Below are 13,219 nucleotides of genomic sequence, written 5' to 3'. Positions count from 1 at the left end.
CATTGCTTTGTTTTGCTCTCTTCATTTTGGCCTTAGCTGGCACCCAGGCTAAGCAAGTGCTCTGTCACTGAGCTACATCCCACATTACTTGAATCTTAAATATTTTATTTCTACCCAAAACATGACTTATTTCCATTTTATTGCCATGTTTTAGTGGCAAGATGCAATGATATTTGTGAAATATACTTCACAAATTTAAAAAATCATTAAAGTTTTAAATGCTGAGTGTGGTCATTCATATAGGTAATCTCCAGCATGTCTGTGCAAGGCTCTGAATTAAATCCCCAGAAACACACACACACACACACACTTAAAAAGCAAACAAACATATTTTAGCAGGATTTGGCAGTGCATGCCTGGATAGTCAGTATTTGGGAAGATCAGGAGGTCAGGACCACTCAGGTCCATAGGGAACTTGAGGTCAGCCCAAAGCTTGGAGAGTCCGCCACAAAAAAAGATCAAAACAAGCTGAGCATAGCATTGATGATTTTGAAGGCAGCCTGGGCTTCCTAGTAAGTTCACGTCTAGATCACATGAAACCCTACTGAAAGAAACAGGGAAAGCCAAGTATGATGGCACAACACCTTTAATCCCAGCAGTCTGGAGGCAGAGACAGGAGAATCTCTGTGGGTTCGAGGTCAGCATGGTCTACATAGAGAATTATAAATAGTGAGACCCTGTCTCAAAAAGAGGGAGAAAGAAAGAAGGGTGTAGGGAAAAGGAAAAGAATAAATGTGGTAATTTTTCTTTTCTTCTTTTTTCTTCTTGTTTCTTTTCTTTTTTTCTTTTTTTTTTTTTTTTTTTTGTAGAACACTCTTAAGTGCTGGGATTAAAGGCATGTGCCACCACCACCTGGAAAAAACTTTAAAAGAAAAAAAGAAAATTAAAAAATTGTATTTAAGCCAGGCAGTGGTGGCACATGCCTTTAATCCCAGCACTTGGGAGGCAAGGGCAGGCGAATCTCTGTGAGTTCGAGACCAGCCTGGTAGCCTGGTCTACAGAGCAAGTGCCAGGATAGGCTCCAAAGCCACAGAGAAACCCTGTCTCGAAAAACCAAAAAAAAAAAAAAAATGTATTTAAAAAATATATATGGGCACACCTTTTTTCCTGAGCATGGAGGATTAGGAGGAACTGGGAGACACAGGAGGAGGAGCCTTGTCTCCAGTACCCAGCAGAGCCTGGGTAGGACAGGGTGATCGGTGGCAGGGCTGTCAAAGCACACAGCTCAAACAAAAGCAGGAACGGTCATGCCGAGCCTGTACCTGTGGCCACTGAGGAAGGAATCTAAGAGGCAGGTGGTCCTGGTGACTAGGCAAAAGGCAGAGTCCAGAAGAGCGGTGGAACTGTGAACCTGGGGGGACGGCAGAGGGGGGGGCTGGGGCCTGTGCTTGGACTGCTACGTGGCTCAGGGAGCCCAGAGCACATGTGGGCAGCTGTGAGGGTTCTGTCCAGGAGCCTGAGGGGAGGACAGCCCAGAGAAGGGAAGAGCTTTCTGCTGGGTGGACTAGGGCTGGCTGAGATGAAGCTGTTCTCCTCTGTTGAGGCCCTCTCCCTGAGCCGTTTATTAAGATGGGGTAGCGAGCGGGTAGTGACAAGAAGTTTGAGGAATTGAGATGCTGGGAGGAGGATGGATGGATGAGAAAGGCACACTAGTGCCATTGTCCTCACAGCTGCCCTGCTCGGGGAAACCCTTTATTTACGTATTTATTTGTTTTTTTTTGTTTTTTTCGAGACAGGGTTTCTCTGTGTAGCTTCGGAGACTATCCTGACTGGCTCTGTAGACCAGGCTGGCCTCAAACTCACAGAGATCTGCCTGTCTCTGTCTCTGGCTCCCGAAAGAGCTGAGATTAAAGGCGTGCACCACCAATGCCTGGCTATTTGTTTATTTATTGTTGTTGTTGTTGTTGTTGTTGTCTTAGAATTCACTCTGTAGACCAGGCTGGACTCAAACCCACAGAGATCCACCTGCCTCTGCCTCCTGAGTGCTAAAATTAAAGGTGTGTGCCATCATTGCCCGGCTGGGGAAAGCCTTGAGTACGGGGTTGAGAAGGACCTCGACTCTATATGTTAACTGGACTCCACCCTCCAAAGATGGTCCTGAGCACAGGCTCTGGGACATAATAATATCCCTGAGTCCTGTGTGATGGGGACACTGCCTGGCCTCAAGCTGCCCTGCCTGTGCGGGGAGCCTCCTAGGCAGAAATCCTTAGCTCCATTTACCATACCAGTTAAATGCACTCTAAGAAATAAGCTCAGTGAGTGCCTGATGCCTGATTCACAGTCAGGGGCGGAGATCGGAGACAGCACCATGGTCACATCTGTCATGTATTATATACACTCCGGCCACCTTGTCTGCCTGCAATCTCAAAGTGTCCCTGAGGTGCCCTCGTGATCTTCAGCTCTGGCTCTGACAGGTCTAGCCTGGCCCCGCCACTGACCGGAGATTAGACAAGTGGATGGTTAATACCACTGACGTCAAGGCCTGGCTGGATGACCACTGGGAGTTTGGGCCCTCCCATGGGCAGCAGCACAGTCCATGTGACCTGGGCTCATTAAGCTGCTTCAGTGGCCAGAGAAGCTAGGAGCCAGATCTCAGGGAAGAGAGGGCAGGCATGCCAGACATGCAGAAACAGACCTTGGCTGGGAGGCCACCAGCTTCAGGGGCCCAAGCTAGGGACGTCTAGCTAGGATTGCCTATGGATCACTGCCCTGCTTCTACGTTGTATAGTGTGACGTTCAACTCTACTTGTGCCCAAAGAGCAGCTCCTGGGCACTGAACAATGAACCAGTGTAATCAGGAGCATGGGTCTGGTCTTCCACCTGGAGTGTAAAACAAGATTCCCCTCTCCCGTGAAACCCCTGAATCCCAAACACACCTCCTTAACGAGTATCTCATCCCTACCCATAGCCAGGAATCTACTAGGGCTGATCATATCATGTACCAGTCTCCCCCTGGATTTTTTTTTCTCTTCCAACCTTGGCATGCCCCTTCTCTTCCCTGGGCTGAGTCTGGCCCACAGGCTGCTCCTCCACTGGGCTCTCGTTCACTTGGGCACTCACTCTGCACCACTCCTCACCTAGATGCCCTCTGGAGACCGTGTGAAGATGCTGAGGCTGCCACTGACGGCGGGGCAGTTGATTGGGTGGCCACTGCATTGCTGGTTCTTTGTCGATTTGGGCAGTGCTCTTAGGGGTGATCATCTTTGGGTGCTACAAAACAAAGCAGAGGTTGCCAAGGAGATAGAACTGTGAGGCCTCAGGCTCAGGGAGGCACAGAAGCATGAGATCTGGCATGTTCTAGGAACAGTAGGTCTGTGTGGTCAGCCAGGCTATGTGTGGAGGAATGGCAGTCTAGGAGCAGGGTGAGGGGCGCGGGAGGGAAAGTGTAAGGAGGAGGAGTCTGCAGGGATCCATGCAACCTGTGGATCCAAGGACTAGGTTAGAGGTGAAGACAGGGTGAGTGTTGGAAAGGGTCCGTGTAGAGTGGTTTATGCTGAGAAGAGGCTGTCCCACTAGAGGTTGGGTAGGTGTGGGCTGAGAAGAGCAAAGGGCTAACATGGTCTTAAAAGGAGGGTCTATACGATCCTAGGAGCCTCAGGTCCGTCCCCCATGCCTGGCAGTCTTTAAGGCCTGTGCTTGAAATGTGGAGATAGGGAATGGAGGCAAGAGCTGGCCCGATGCCACAGACAAAGCTCTCCCTCTCTTGGAAGTTACCACGAACATGGCAGTTACATGGATAGGCATTTCCTCAGACCTCTGGGAGAAGGTGCCTGGCAGCCATCAGTGTCCTAAGGCAGGCTAGGCTGGGAGATTCTGCAGGTGGTGAAAAAGGCCTCAGAGCTCTGTTTACCTTGGCAGGGGTCCAGGCCCAGCAACAACAAACAGTCACCCTTCCCCTGGCTTAGCCATGACTGGCTTTACCCAGGGACCCCTCTGTCACACTAGCCTCCAATCTTCCCACAGCAGTGCAGTCCAGCCCAGTTCTGCCCTGCTCAGTTTGGATGGAGGACCCCAATCCTCACATGCTGAGAACCTTGAGCCTGACCTAGGCCCTCAGGAACTGCCATTACCCCTTTTCAAATATCTCCTGTGAGTATCTAAGGTGGTTCTGTTTCATGACATTTTGTTCTCCCCTCTGGAGGTCTGGGATTGCAGGCACGTGCCACCCCACCCAGCTTCTTGTGCTGTTTTGGGCTTGGAGTCTAATGGCTCTTCATGATATGGTAAGCTCTGGTCTGACAATTGTGTCAACCTCAGCTAAGGATGAAAAGCTTTCCTTTGTCATCTAGCTACCAGAAATGGAGGCTTGACTTTGGGGGGGGGGGGTTGTCACCATGTCAGCGCTGTTTTGTTTAGTCTCCCAGCTTGCTGACCCTCCTAGCCAGCATCTAGTCCTAAATTCATGGCTTACAGCTTTCTCTTTGGCCTGAGGAAAAGACAGCCATTTCCTTATGTTACAGAGGGAAACTAAGGCACGCTTGGGCTTGGCTGTGGTGGTGCTATGAGTCAGCAAGAAGGGAATCCAGGACTTCTAGATTTGAGGAGTCCTGACTCACAGCCTGGGGCAGAAAGGGGGTGAGACCTGGTTCTGAAGGTCTCCATAGCATCAGGATAGGGCATCAGGAGGTAGATATGACAGAGAAGCCCAGTTTGGAAAGGAACAGCAGAGGCCATGCAATTAATCGGATCAGAGCCAGTGGCTGAGAAGCAAGGGGCACAGCTGTTCCACACCCCCCCTCTATCCTGAAAGTCAACACCCCCCCCCAGCTCCCTACCACACCGACCTTCCTCTGAGCACCAGCGCTCTAGGTGGGAAGCAGGAAGAGGTGGCACTGCCTGCCAGCCAAGAATGAGTCCTCCCTAAAGTCCCTTCCTCAAAGTCCTGCCCCCACTTCTGACGGATAGGCTGGCAGCAGTCTCTCAGTCTTAGAAGCAGAATGGAGAACTCAGCCAGGCAAGGCCAGAAAAGCGGCAAAGCAATCTCCCCTTGCTGCACTCATGCCCTGGCTGTCTCAGCCCATGTCTGCTTCAGCCTCAAGGATACCGACTCTTTGGGGCGAAGAAAAAACGGATTCAGACAGCTCCTCTATCCGCTCCAACCACCGCTGGCAAGCAAAGGTGACCAGGCAAGGTAGAAAAGGAGTCAAGTCTGAAAGTCGCCCATTCAAAGTCCCCCACTGAAGTTAAAAGCCTTGCGGTGTTCCCACTCCTTTTGGTTGAAGAACCCTTGGGGTTTAGAGAGATGTAAGCAATGTTTCAGGGGTTCAGGGCAGCTACAACCCTCACAAAGATCTCTACTTTGACCTGAACCATCGCCCCGATCCTGCAAGGCTCAAGCGACCCCTCCCCACCCAGGATCTCCCACCTATAGGCTCCGAGGGCACCGAGGGCACCGACTGCCCCTTTGAAACAAGCTGGCCAGTCCCCCCGCTCCTCCCCGACCAGCCCCTCCTCCCTCGGGCAGCCGGGGATTGGCGGGCCGGGGGCGGGCCAGGGGCGGGGCCGGGCACCCTTCATCCCCTGCGGCTGCAGTTGGGGCTGCAGCCCAGCGCTCAGCCTGGAGCAGAGCGGATCTCACTCTCCGGAGCGGAGCGCCGAACGTGCCCACCACGAGGCCAGGTACGGCCGGGGTTATAGAGCCACCAGGCCAGGGGCGCTGTGCGGATCGAGCCCAATATACCTACTTCAGTCCCTAGTGGGCTTTGGGCAGCTCTCCTCGTACCCCGAGACGCGGGCAGGCTTCCCAGCTTTCCAAGAGTCAGAGCCCAGAACACTCCAGATCACAGGTTTGCGAGCCTGCCGGGAGGCACCCAGCTCCAAGCTTGCGCCAGGGTGCTGGGAGGGGCACCTCGTCGACTCTGCTTCTTGGCAGGGCCATGCTGGACAGCAAGGGGACAGCAGCCCCGGGGTTAGGTCCACAGGACACCTAGTTTGAGGCTCAGGAGACGTAGACCGACTTCTAGAGTCAGGACCCAGGGGCACCAACTAGAGGGTGGCCGGGGCAGACGCTGGAGCGCTGCCCCGACGGGCACCTGAGAGGCAGATCCGCTGGCTGGCATGCCGGCAATCCGGGTATATTTATCCCGGCCTCGCTGGGTAGAGTTTGAGGGCAGATCGGGCCGGGACGCCTGAGGGGCCGCAGGATCCATGCTGGCCCCAGAACCAGTGTCATTTGCAGTGGAACTAGTGGGGTGCGCCTGCTCTGGGTTCCTTTGGTTCTTTGGCCTGAGGGCGGGGCGCTATGGGCGCTCCTCTCCACCTGTGGACCTGGCTGGCCAGGGTGAGTGTGGGAACTAGCCCGGGGGCCCAAGACTCAGTTTTCATGGGCCCGCCCCTGCTGGATTGGCTCTTTTCATTGGCTACAGAGAATGCGTGCAGTTTATTTACACTAGAGAAGGGGGCGAAAGATGGGGCATGTGAGAATCTGCTCCCCCCTCCCCCGTGACCCGAGACTTGAGTCCAGGTCTGCCTTCCCCACAATGCTAAGGAGGCCTACATCAAAGGCCCTTGAGCCCTGAGCAGTACCATAGAGGATATGGCCGTGTACATTCTTCCTTTGGCCCACCGTGAGTCCTGTTCTCAGCTCTGGTACTTCATCTACTTCCCGCCATTGTATTGTCCCTAGAAGAGACCCCTGGCACATAGTCTGTGATGGAGGCAGTCCCTTGGAGCACTCGTTGTGTGCCAGGGGGTGGGGATAGAAATCTAGATAAACCCAAGGATAATTCTGTTTGGAAGTATGGAACTTCTGCACATCTGTGGGAAGATTCCCTAGGAAGCCTAGGTGGAAGGGATCCGTAGTGCATGAGACCATGCTTGAAGCCCCATGGTGGAAGGGATCCGTAGTGCATGAGACCATGCTTGAAGCCCCATGGTGGAAGGGATCCGTAGTGCATGAGGCCATGCTTGGCACATTTTGGAGAGGTGGAGAGGCTGGAATGACCAGGAGTAGCAATTTCTGACTTCTTGGGCTTGAGTAGGGGACTGTGTCTCCAGGAAGGACAAGACTGTGTGTCTCAGAGCTTTATTCTGCCTGAGTCCATGGAACCTGTCTCCTCATGGCCCTCTCAAGCCATCCTGTTGAGTGGCGATTCTTGACTCAAGCTTGCTGTATGCCACAGTCCAAGGCTCCAGATAGCCAGCTGGAAAGAGTAGGTTATCCCTGTAGTTATGAAACTAGCCTAGAAAGTGGCCTTAGAGCCCCACACAAATGGAGAAGCAGGTGCAGTGAAGGCGGGTAGATCATGAACTCTAGACTGGACCCGGAAAAGATATGAAGCTGAATGAAGCATGCCCGGGAAGTCTGGGCTGGGTGTGGGTTGAGGGCAAAGCATGTTTGCAAGGAAGTGCCTGCTAGGGAGATTGGGTTTGGGCATTTGTATGCACAGAAAGCTGGGATATGATGTATATAGTTTATGCAGTAGTAGGAAAAGACCCTGAGGAAAGAGGTCTATTGTAGACATGGCCAGGGACCAGGCGCCACAGAGCAGGTAAATTGGACTGAGAGCTTACAGAGGGCTTTGAACCTATTCCATTCATTCAGTAATGTAGGCTGAGCACCTACTATGTGTCTTGCTCACAGTGCGGTGGGTGGAAGAGTACTGAAGAGGTGGGCCTTTGACTTTGAATGGGAAGACAGACACAGGAGGGTAGGTGGGAGCTCTAAAGGACCAGGCAACACTTCTGGGGGCCAAAGGGAAGGACCAGCTGCTGGGGCAGGAGGGGCTTTCCTGCCAGTGGCCTAGAGTTGCTTGGTTTTGGATTTCCGCTCTGCGGGCCACGTCCTGTACACAGCCTCTCAGCCAGCACGTCTGCACCTGTGTGTGGCCACTGACAATAGGAGACACCCCAGCCGGCCATCACTTCTGCTTGCCTTTTCCATTATCCGGGTAAATAAGTGTCAGACACCAGCCTCGAAATCTGAGTTTTCTTGTAGAACATGGCCTTATGACCTTTCCCAGGCTTGGCTCCCCCGGATAGCATTGCATCTAGCTGGTGGGACATAATCTGAATTTACAGAGAGCTGAAGATGGCAATGGACTCCTTCATGGACTCCCTCTTGAGTTCTACCTGGGCACCTCCAGTATCTACTGTGGCGTCTCACACCTGCCTCCTCCTCTACAAATGGCCATTTTCACTCCTCACCCATTATTGCTCCTTCCAGGACTCTCTGTCTTTGTTTATGTTTTTGCTTTGAGACAGGGTTTCTCTGTAGGTTTTAGAGACTGTCCTGGAACTCTCTTTGAAGACCAGGCTGGCCTCAAACTCACAGAGATCCGCCTGCCTCTGCCTCCCCAGTGCTGGGATTAAAGGCGTGCGCCACCACCAACCGGCTGTTTATGGTTTTTAATACAGAGTTTTACTATGTAACCATGTAACTATGTAACTATGTAACTATGTAACCAGTCTGGAGCTTGCTGTATAGACCAGGCTAGGCTCTAACTCATAGAGATCCTCTTGTCTCTGCCTCCCAAGCGCTGGAACTTAAGGCTTGTGCCGCCACATGTGGGGGGCGCTGTCTCTCGCTGGTTGTCTTCTGCTACCAAGTCTCTCCATCTCTGCCTTCTGGGTGATGGTCATCTTGTTTCTCACCCCCCTCATTGACTCTTTCTCCTTGCCTGAGTATCAAGCTGTCTACTTATGGATGGTTTTTGTTTCTCTCTGTTTTCTTTTGTCTGTGATCCTGTATATCCACCCGTGTTTCTCTAGCTCCCTGGGCCCCTGTCTGTCTGTCTGCTTGTCTGTCTAGATCAGTACGCATGAGCGCATGTGTGAAATGTGTATGTTTTCTCTTGCATTCTCTCCCCTCAGGTCTCTCCCCTCTCTCCCTCCCTCTGCCTCAGTCCTCCTGACCTAATGCCTCCCCTCCTCCAAGCTGACCTTGCTTTAGCCCCCCATCAGGGTCTACAATGAGTCCCAAACTGCCCCAGGCTTGTGTTCCAGTTTTCCTTGGGGCCAGGAGTCCGGCTGTCCAAATATTTGGCCACCTCCAGGGGATTCCGGGTCGGCAGGGAGGAAGATGGGCTGGCTGGCGCAGGGTCTCCCCGGCCTCTAGGGGGCCACAGTCACGTGATGTCCTGTCCTCTGCCTCAGCAGGACCTCTGGCTGCACGTCCCTCTGAACAAGCTGGCAATGGAGTTGGAGGAGGGGCTGCTGCTGGCTCTGGCCAGCTTGGGGCAGGAGGTTCTGGCTGCAGTCTCTCTTAAGAACCAGCCTGAGCAAAGAGGGTCCAAGTTAAGGTGGGAGACGAGGCCAAGGTGTCTTGTAAGCATCTGCTGGTTGTCTAGGAAATGTTCCCCAGTCACAGGAAAGTCTACCTTCCGGTCCCAGCTGGGCTTCTCAGATCCTCCTAGGTACTTCCGGATAGCCAGAACATCAAGACACAGGCTACAGATCCCTGGGCCAAGGAGCAGAGGCTGAGGCATTGGAGTGGCCAGTGTATCAATGCTCCAGGCCATCACCTTTTCCCTGGCTTTGCCCGCTCTTGCACCTCGTCACACCATCGGTGCCAGTCACACACTGGCCACATGTTACACTGTCCTGTTCTGTGTGGTGATGATGGGATTCCAGTGGTAGGTACAGGACTGGGGTCTTCTACCACCAAAATGTGAAGTTGTGGCCTGGGGGAGGAACAAGGGGTCCCTGACTGTTCTAATAGCCTCCACTTGCTCTGCACCTCAATCTCTTACAGCAGCACCATCTCCCAGCAGTCACTGTGGCTATGTGTTAGGGACATAAAATTCAATATGTCAGCTGTGTACTGATGTCCCAGTAATGTACTCTTTGTTCAAGGATGGAGTCTTCTCTTTAAAATCAGGAGAAGCAGGCCAGCAGAGGGGTAGCTATCTAGAGGTACTCTGTCATAATTGCTAAACTAGGGAAAGCTTTTCCCACCTTGGAATCCCCAGTGATAGGCACGGTGACCCTTTACTCCAAGCAACCTACTTCTCACCAGGTCTTCCTTGGGCTGAGGTTAAGGCTGCCCAGGCCCATGTAGCCTGAGCTATGAAAATGAACTTCACGTGACACCCACAGCCCCATCAGAACATATGGCTGCCAGACTGGGAGAGGTACAGTCCACCTTGTAGCCAGCCCAGCCAGGCAGACCCACTTACGTCCCTGAGAAATGAGGAGAAAAGCAGGACCTAGGGACTGTGACGTAGACGAAAGCTGTGGTTCCCATAGTGGCTGATGCAAGCAGGCAGCCCATCCTGGCCTGGATTCCGGGGCCTAGAAGTCTTTAATTAGCCAAAGTCAACACCTGCTGAGGTGTGCCTGATGAATTCTCGCTCTGTGATGCCCGCGTGGGCAGGCGTTACTTGACGCACCATCCTGCTGATGCTGTCCCCCCATGCCCCCCCCCAGAATAAACAAGAGCAGTGGCCCGAGCCAGGCCATCAGTTGACTGCCTAGGCCCATGCTGCACTCATGACCAATGCCATTGCGATGGCCTGCCGGAGGGCTCATTGCTCTCTCCACCCCCAAGGCTTTCCCGTTCTTTGGACACCATGGCCTGCTCTTGAAAGTGAAGCCTCATGGAGCGCCCACATTCTGTCATTAGCTTTGGTCTAGCCTCACAGGACCCCTCGATATGAGGGGGCAATGAGGCCCTGGATGAGGGTGCTCTGTCCTTGCTGCACTGAGAGACTGATCCAGGCTAGGCGACAGTCCGTGGGACTGGCTCTGCTGGCAGCCTTCCTTAACCAGGCTTCTCACCTGGCTCCTGACACAAAGCAGAGGAGGAGACAGCCAAGGAGGTAGGCGCTGTATGAGACAAACTAGCAGCCTTAGGAAATACCTGAGGTCTACCTTATAGGGTCAAAGCTAGTCCCCAGTCTGGGGCTCTAGTCCCGAAACCTGCCTTCACTGAGGTACAGACCCTGACTTAATCCTTTAGGGCCCTGGAAGGTTTGTCTTCATGCTACCCTCACCACCTGCTGATAACCACCCTCAGAGCCTATGTCCATGCTGTGCTCTCTGCCTAAGGCTCTCTCCCTTGCTTCACACCTTGGAGCTTCTATTGGAAATTTAGGCCTGGCTACACCATCTCCTCCAGGAAGCCTTCCCTGGTAACTCCCTCCCCTAACCTTTTTTTTTTTTTTTTGCACTGGCATTTTTTGGATAGAGCCTGGGCTTTATGCATGCCTGGGAAAGACTCTGCCACTTAGCTATAACCCTAACCTAACCTGCCCCCCTCTTTTAAAGTCCCAGAAGAATATGTTTCACTTCCAGTTGTAGCAGGAGCTTTAGCGTGGTGGTTGTGAGGAGAGGTAACGGAACATGGAAGAGTGTTACCTCTACCAGAATGGAGACCGCTTAAGGACAAATATTCAGCACCCTTCCTTGGATCTCAGGCCAGCCTGAGACTCAGCAATGACCGCCGCTTATGAATAATAGCCACCAGGCCCCACAGACTGTATCCCCACATCCTAAAAGGGACAGAGAGCCCGGAGCCAGCACCTTAGGCACCTCCTGTAGCCATTCCACAGACTTAGTCTCCCTGGAGGCAGTGCCAGGCTGCTTGGTACCCTGATGACAGAATAGAACAGAGCCCTGTGCACACCAGCCCAGGCAAGCCCTGGGGGCCTCTGTCATTATGGCAGAAACGGTTGCTTGGCCTAGACTGCTGACACAGCACACTCCAAAGGCTTGTCCCAGCTTGCCCAGGGTGGGGACCGAGCAAGGGCAACCTACTGAGTGCCAGGGGGTGCTCTGGAAGGATTTTGGAGACCTGGCAGTGGTACCTTCCTCCTAGGTGAGATCCTGGGAGGGCTGTTGATGGCAGGGCTCAGCAGAGGGGCAGCATGGGGGCAGCCTAGGGAGTGGTGGGTGATACAGGGAAAAGAGTCCAAGAAGAGAGGTCCACACTGTCAGGATCCTGAGTAGGTGGGCTGGGGGGATAAGGGGCTCAAAACCGGCAACAAGGGAGACAGAGGTAGGTAATGGTTCCAGGTGCGGAGTCCCCGGGGCTGAGGGATTTGAGGTCTGAGCTCTGGGCCAAAGCATTGGATGAGGTACTCTGCTGGGTATAGGGTGACAGATATCTACATGGTCCAGGGGCCCTGTAGATCAATTCTGAGTACTTGTTTGAGCTTCTTGCAGCTTCTCACTTCAAAGCTGACCTGAGACCGTTAGGGGCTGGAGTAGGGAGAAGATTCAGTGTTGGATTTGGGAAACCTGCTATGTCGCAGGCCCAGGCTCTGGCTGTCCCGCCTGGCACAGACACCTCTTTCTGGTCTCCATTCTGGCTCAGCCCCCCTGCTGGCCACTCTGGCCTTTAGGATGTCCTGACACAGCCTAGTTCACTTTGCCCAGACATCTTCTGGGCACAGTAGGTAACCCTTGGCCCCAGTGATGGGAGAGAGGCCAGTGAGTTGTCTGGGCAGTGCTCAGTGGGGAGCGAGGAAGCTGGATCTTTTGCAGTCCCACTGAGCCAAGCCCAGAGAGAGAAGGGGCACCCAGCAATGACCTGGGCTCCTCTTCAGGCAGCCAAGCCCTGAGCTCCTGGTCCAGGGAAATGAGGACTCTCTTTAGAGGATGGTTTGAATGGCAGGCCCTGAGGATTAGGGGCCCCTGGCAAGAGAGGCAATGCTAGAAGGAAAGCATGGTCCCAAGGCCAGGGCTGTGAGGAGCATGAAGCCCAAGTGGCCCAGAGAACTGTGCCCTAGGACATCTATTTCCTGGAAGGGCCCCTGAGGGCCTTTCACCACAACCAGGCTGGATAGGCCCAGGTGTCCAGCTCCAGCACCGCCTCAGGCCGCCTGGCTCTGGAGGGGGCATCCTCTGCGCCTGCTGTCCACAGCGCCAGCTCTCAGCCCACAGAGGGCCCTTTGTTCTGACTGCCAGCAGAGCCCGCCGGGCAGCTGGGAACAGGGCCCACAGCCCTCACCCTCTCCCAAGGCCTCCAGCCATCGGGCAGTGCCATTCTAGGTTGGCCAGGAGGCCCCTGGCACACAGGACCAGTTCAGGAAACCATGTCCTAGGACTCAGAATTCAGGGCTCTGGTGCCACTCAGCTATGGGCCCAGATCACTCAAATGACCCTGGCTCCGCAGGTAGAGAAACCGAGGCCATAACAGCTTCCTTGGATTGGTCTGTATATGGGGACTTGTACTTTATGAGTTGTCCCATCAGGGTATCCTAGGAGTTCACGTGTCCACACACTACTCCACACCCCAAGGGCAGATCCAAGGAAGAGACGGGTCCCAGGGAGCCTTCAT

This window comes from Cricetulus griseus, chromosome 4 (genome assembly GCF_003668045.3).
Source record: "Cricetulus griseus strain 17A/GY chromosome 4, alternate assembly CriGri-PICRH-1.0, whole genome shotgun sequence".
Taxonomy (NCBI): Eukaryota; Metazoa; Chordata; class Mammalia; order Rodentia; family Cricetidae; genus Cricetulus; species Cricetulus griseus.
The sequence above is the reverse complement of the archived record's forward strand: the minus strand, read 5'-3'. Positions refer to the sequence as shown.